This window comes from Ursus arctos, unplaced genomic scaffold (assembly GCF_023065955.2).
Source record: "Ursus arctos isolate Adak ecotype North America unplaced genomic scaffold, UrsArc2.0 scaffold_4, whole genome shotgun sequence".
NCBI lineage: Eukaryota > Metazoa > Chordata > Mammalia > Carnivora > Ursidae > Ursus > Ursus arctos.
Window position 1 is genome coordinate 18,760,192 of NW_026623056.1, and position 6,877 is coordinate 18,767,068.

The following is a 6,877-nucleotide window of genomic DNA, read 5'->3' on the forward strand; positions in this document are numbered from 1 at the left end:
GAAAGGGGCGCCCGGGTGGCTCTGTCGTTAAGCGTCTGCCTTCTGCTCAGGGCGCGATCCCAGCGTTCTGGGATCGAGCCCCACATCAGGCTCCTCTGCTGGGAGCCTGCTTCTTCCTCACCCACTCCCCCTGCTTGTGTTTTCTCTGTCGCTGGCTGTCTCTCTCTCTCTGCAAGTAAATAAATAAAATCTTAAAAAAAAAAAAAAGATGTGCTGAAAGAGTGTTTAAGACCCATTATTCGGAAGATTCTGGTGAGCACAGGTCAGAGTGAGACCAACTGCACTCAAGACAGTATCCCGGGCATCTCTGGTTCGTCACACCCTAATGGAAGAATGGCCACTCGGGCTGGCATGCAAAGCTACAGTTCGCACTTTACTCAACAACATGAAGTATTGCCACTTCGGACCTCTTTGAGATAAAATAATCTTGAGTTTCCTGTGACTCAGCACCCACCTTTTACTCTTTTTTAAATATTTGCACCCCTGAACCAAAGGCACACCCATATTTTCGACTTTGGCTCTAGAACCACACATTTCATCCCTTCCTGCTTCTCTTCAGCATGGGAATTTCCTCTTGCCCACTCCAACCGACATTCCTCACTTTGCCTCGGCCTGGCAGCTCAAGCAGGATGCCCTTCTTGCCTTTTTACCCCATCTTCCATTTCCTGCCCCTAAGTCTGGTTCCAAGAGACTTGAGGCTTGCTGGTCTCATCCCAGTACGACCTGCACCCAAGCTCCGCCCCCTCTGCTGCTGCTTTTTGCACTGGCCTTGTGGGAAAGGCCAGACCTCCCCAAGGCCCCTATGAGAAAATGCGAGAGGATCCAGCAGACATGATACCAACCCACTCTTTGAGGAGTCTCAGTGTCTTTCCCTATAATAAGTCCATCAGAAAGCAAAATATTCTCTCAACACCTTGCAGAAATGCTTTTGTTAAATTATTTCCTTCGGCCTTTATTTTACAAGAATCTCCATTTGAACACCATTCTGTCCTTTGGACAACTTTAACTGAAGATATTGCCCAATGCATTCACATCAGAGACAGTGCAGGAAGTGGTCAAGAATCAGATTCTACAGTTAGTCCAAAAGTTGCAGTTTACTTAATTCCTCAAGACCTCAGTTTCCTCATCTGAAATACTAGGTTGATAATATACTCACATCACAGATGTGTTGTTGAGACTTAAAACAGCTAATTCCTTCAACTGGCATAATGCTTAGCACTTGGCAAACAGTCAACAATGGGTAGCTATCAGGGACACCTGGCTGGCTCAGTCCTTGGAGTGACTCTTATCTCAAGGTCATGAGTTCGAGCCCCATGTTGGGTGTAGAGATTGCTATAAAAAATAAAGGGTAGCTATTATTTTATTATTAGGACGTACACAATATATTATTTTTAGAGTCTAACTTTGGGGGAAAATGTTTTGTCAGATAATGAGAGGTGTTGAACACAGCATATGTCCTTTTTTGCCTTTGCAGCCATACTCAGGATTCAAAGGCTGTAATCAGCAGATAGCAAGAGGCTGGTAATATCTACTTCTACGTGTCTAATCCCACAGGTTCTGAACCTTGGCTGCATATTAAAATCACCTAGGGAGCTCTAGACAGTATGAATCCGAATCTCCCAAGTATCATTATTTTTCATAAGTTCTCCATTGTTTGTAATGCAGCCAACAGTGAGAACAATTGATTTAGGCCCTCTCTGTTCTCTTTTTAATCTTAATTTTCTAGTTTTATGTTGTTCCACTTTATTAACTCTTTTAAATCTTTTTGAAAACAGGAGGGTTATGAGACTCACGAGGGTTGGATAGAAGGTCGGACAGATGACTTTAAGTATTACGTGTGCTAGGATGGTCACAATAAGGATGGAGAGTACTAGATGGGTATAAATGACATTTCAAAGACTTGCAAACATTTGAAGAATGAAGGACAGGAATAAATCAAAATTGACAAAGTTTTCCGGTCTAGTGTGCCTAAGGGAATGGATTGACGCAAGCAAGGAGATGGGGAGCTGGTCTGTGCTTTCCAGTGACTCCCGAAGAGACTGATCCAACATGCACATCATTTCAGATATTTCAATCGCTGAATGAACATAGGAAATCAATGTGCAAGTGGAGTATACACCCGTCCTCTGTCTCACCGCATTACGTCATTTACTCTGCTATCTACGGCCCCCTGCATATACACAGGGGAACGTCATTAGCTACTCCTGGACTAAGCTTATGGAAACTGTAATCATAGGACTCCTTCTAGCAAAAAGAACAGAAAGGGAAGAAATTACTCTCTGAAAGTAATCTTAACTTCCGTTTCTACTAGTGAATCAGAAGCCCAGATCTAGCAAAAGACCTTTGTTACAACAGCTTTCCTGTCTTTCGTCTCCTTTATCTGGCATGTGGAGGTTGTATCATATTGAGTGGGTGGAAATCATACTCTTTTATCATGACTGTTAAAAATAATGAAATAAGGGCAGCTGGGTGGCTCAGTCGGTTAAATGTCTGACTCTTGGTTTCGGCTCAGGTCATGATGTCAGGGTCTTGGGATCGAGCCCCACATCGGGCTCTGTGCTGAGCAGGGAGTCTGCTTGAGGATTCTCTCTCTCCCTCTGCCCTCCCCCTGCATGCACTCTCTCTCTCAAATAAATAATTTTTAAAAAATAGATGAAATAAATACACTTATGATGAGCACTGAGTAATGTAGAGAACTGTTGAATCACTGTACACCTGAAACCAATATAACACTGTATGTTAACTATACCAGGGTTACAATTTAAAAACTTAATAAAAAATAAAATTAAAAGCCAAGATCCTGCCACTCCCACACTTACAGCTTTGCAGCAGTTTTAGTTCACTGAGAATAATACTAAAACCCCGTATGGTCGTCTGCAAGAACCCCCGTAACGACCTCTTACTCATCTCTCCATCCTTGTCCCCAGCCACTCCCTTCTTTGTTCAGTGTTCGAGTCACAAAGGTCTTCCAACAATCTCCGAATATGACAAGCTCTTTCACACCGTAGGTCCTTTGTACTTCCTGTCCCTTCTTGCTGAATGTGTTTCCCCTGGCTTGAAGCAAGACAGCTTCCCTCTCATTCTTGAAGTCTTAGTTATCATTTCAGAGAGATTTTTCTCTGACAATCCCATTCACCACCCCCCACAGTTACTTTGTTTTTAAACAGAACACTGCATACTATTTTTTCCTTCAGAGCCTATGTAACTATCTGTTATTATTCTTTATTTCGTGTAACTGTTAGTATTTGATTGATCTCATTTTTCAAAAATTTTGAATGGCTATCACGTTGTTTTATTCTAGGTTCTAAGGGGATAGCAATGCATGTGCTCATGAGTCTTATTTTCTAGGGGGAGAGATGGGAAATACAGCAGCATAAGAGAATATACAGTGGGGAGAAGTTTTGACGGCGACCAGGATGGGATTTTCTGAAGAAAAGATACTTAAGCTTAGACTTAACTGACATAAAGAAAAGGTTTGGAAGCTATGAAGCAAAAGAACCCCCTGCCGTAGATTCAGAGTTTGGGTTCTGGGTAACCCAGGCATTGTGTAATATGCCTACAAACACCAAGTGGAAACATCAGTAGGTGGGTGGGTATACAGGTGGTGCCTACTAGGAGATGTGGAGGACAGGTAGGTAGTTGAGTACAGAAGGAGCGTGGCCCCTGAAACTGAGTGTAACTTGCCCAAGATAATGTTCTAGGACCAGGCAGGATTTTCAGGGAGAGATCAAGGTAAGGTTGGTTGGTTGGTGCAGAGACGGTAGAGAGCAACTGGCAAGCACATTTTGAGTTAATCAGTAACGTCCTTTGTGTTTTGACTTCAAGTCTCTGACTCTTATGGTTCTCACTAAATGGAACCCCACAGTTAATTGCCAAAACTGCCAAGGATAGAGAACAAGGAATTTTTATTCTGGTATTATGGGCTTTGCTTTCCTTCCAGAATGAGTCATGTCTTCTTGCTTTCATTCTTACACGTATATGACACTCCAGCCTCTGCGCTCAGCTTTATGCCAATCACGTGGTTTTTCCTTCAGACACTTGCCAGGCATTTAACGTGGGCCACTTTGGAAGGCACAGATATGGACAGTTTTTAAAATGTTTAGTACTCGAAACAGGTGACAATTATTAACTGACATTTGATAGCTAAGGTGATGGGGAGATAGAGATGAATGGTATTATTAAAGTTGAATGTTGGGGGGGACATGGATGAAACAGTAGTTCTTGGGGGGAAAAATGTAAGTGCCAGCTTTTTAGGGAAGTACTATTTACGAGCTGAGTGATTTAGTACCACGTCAACTGGGCTAAGCAGGGATTATGTTTCTAGAAGCCCCTCCTTATATGGTTCTAGGTTAAAGTTGCTCCAAAGAGAAATCCGTGTGTGATGAAGAAGGTGGAGTGAGGTGGAGGCACTGCCCTCGGGCGCCATGGGGTACGATGCCGGAGTGAGGACACAGGGGTGCAGAAGGGCTCCAGCCTGTCCTCCTCCTCCCTACTGTGTGTGCAGCTCCCCCTCCCCACCTGCCTGCCGCTGGCCAGGCTGACCTACAGCCACACTAGGCCACCACAACAACAGCCTTCCTCGGATTTCTTCACTGACTCCCCGTCCCAGGCCCCCTGAGGCTGGGTGCGCTCGTCCAGATTTCCCTAAGAGCTCGGATTTGTCCAACAGCACAATACCCGAGGAAGCCTGATGAGTTCCTTTTCTCTGACCCTCCCACTTCTTTTCCCTGGATCTTACTTCCCTACCCCTTCGACAACAGTGTAAAATCCAATCCCCGAGAGAAAACCCTTATACCATAAATCTCATGGTGGTTCTGCCTCCCTGATCAAACCTTGAGGGACGAACCAACCTTTTTTCTCCTATCATTTTGCATTAGGGGAACACATTCCATTGCTTTCGAATGCAGACCCAGGCCCAGCAACGCAGCTGCTTTTGAGCATCTCCTAAGACAATGAGTAAAGGCAGTTCCTGCTCTAAGGAGATCAGGTTAGTGGGGGACGCAGACCTACAGAAATAGAAATCAGCCTAAAGAGCACAGGCACAGGAAGAGGTGTGCCTAAGGGACGGCGGAACCAGAGAGAAGAGGCAAGTCTGAGGCTGTAAGCAAGCTGTGAGGCAAGGACCTGTCTCATCCAGCATCGTATCCTCAGGGCCAAGGCGCGGTGCCTTAACAGAAAATTAGAACATTTCCTGAGTTGAATTGAACTAAACTGAATTAATCTGTGTATGGCGCCGCATTAAGCCGCAGGAACGTGGCCCTGAACAACACAAGCATAGCTCATGCCTTTAGCCTACGATCTAACGCGGCCATTCGCAAGTGTTCGCATGCATCTGAAGCGCCTGGAAACTCGTTAAAACCCAGATTGCTGGGGCCCTTTTCCAGAGTTTCTCTTTCCATAGGTCTGCGGTGGGGACCTGGAGCTGAGTTTCTAGCAGGTTCCTGGGAGATACCGGTGCCGGTGGTCCAGGGACCATACTTGCAGAACTGCTATTCTCAGCCTGGCTCCACGTTAGAATCATTTGGACAAGTTTTAAAAAATACCTTCCCGAGACTATCATTCAGACCTATTAAATCATGTTTTAAGAGCTCTGCCGGTGATTTTAACCTGTAGGTCAGGGTTGAAACCACTGATCTGACAATAGTAGTAGTTACCGTTTATTACCTACTTGCTATGTGCTAACATCTGAAGATCCCATACACATTCTCACATCTATGAACCCATTTTACGGCTAAGAAAACTGAGGCTCAGAGAGGTGAGACAAGCTGGCCCAGATCACAAATCAAGTGTCAGGAGGAGAGGCAGGATTGCACTCAGGTCTCCCTGAGCACAGAGTCCACGCTCATAGCCACCAATGATTGTGCCACAAAGAAACAGGGCACCTGACTTGAATGTTGAATGATGAGTGGAAGTTCTGGGGCAGACAAAGGGGGAAGAGCATTTCAGAAAGAAACACTGATGTCGCGGCCGGAAGTCAGAGGCATTCTGGGAAGGATTTCTAGCTCGGTAGAAGGGCGGGTCAAGAGGACAGCTGTGGCCCATCCTCCTGAAGAGTCTAGAACCATGTGATGAAGCAATCTAGAACCTGAAGGACAAGAGGAGAAGGAGAAAGATATGGGCAATAATTTGCTCAGCGATGCCTAAAATATTTAGCAGATGCCTCTTTCCTGCATGTAGTCTCTCTATTTTGAACATCTGTTACTGCTCGGTTCAGAAACCTTACCCACCCCGAAACAACCTTATGCTCCATATATGTGCAAGTTAACTATGAATAAGTAAAAGCCAGGACATGTGACAGAAAAATGTAGGACTAGGATTGAGGCTCTTCATATATTCATATTGAAATGTTCATTTAAATGGTCAAATTCCCTATTAATGTTTCTCTCAGGGTCTTAGTATGTGTGCTTTTTTTTTTAAGAACCACTTTTTTAAATGATTTTTTATTTTATTTTATTTTTATAGAGAGGGAGAGAGAACAAAGGGAGAAGGAGAGAGAGAATCTCATGCAGGCTCTGTGCCCAGCACGGATCCCACCACCCTGAGATCATGACCTGAGCTGAAATCAAGAGTTAGATACTCAACCAACTGAGCCCCCCAGGTACCCCCTGTTCTTTCTTTTTATATATTTTATAGTATATAATACTTTAATGTTTTGTGTGGGAAACTTAGAAAATACAGAATAATGTAAATCAGAAAATAAAAGCTATTGTCATCTCACCAGCTAAATGCAATACTGTGGAAATTTTGGTTATAACTTTCTAGAAATGTTTTCTCCAAATGTCTGTAGGTGTGTATATTCCAAAAAGGGACTCATGCTGTAAATGTAGTTAGTATATAAGCTCTATTTTTTTCCTCAGCATAAATCATGACCATTTTT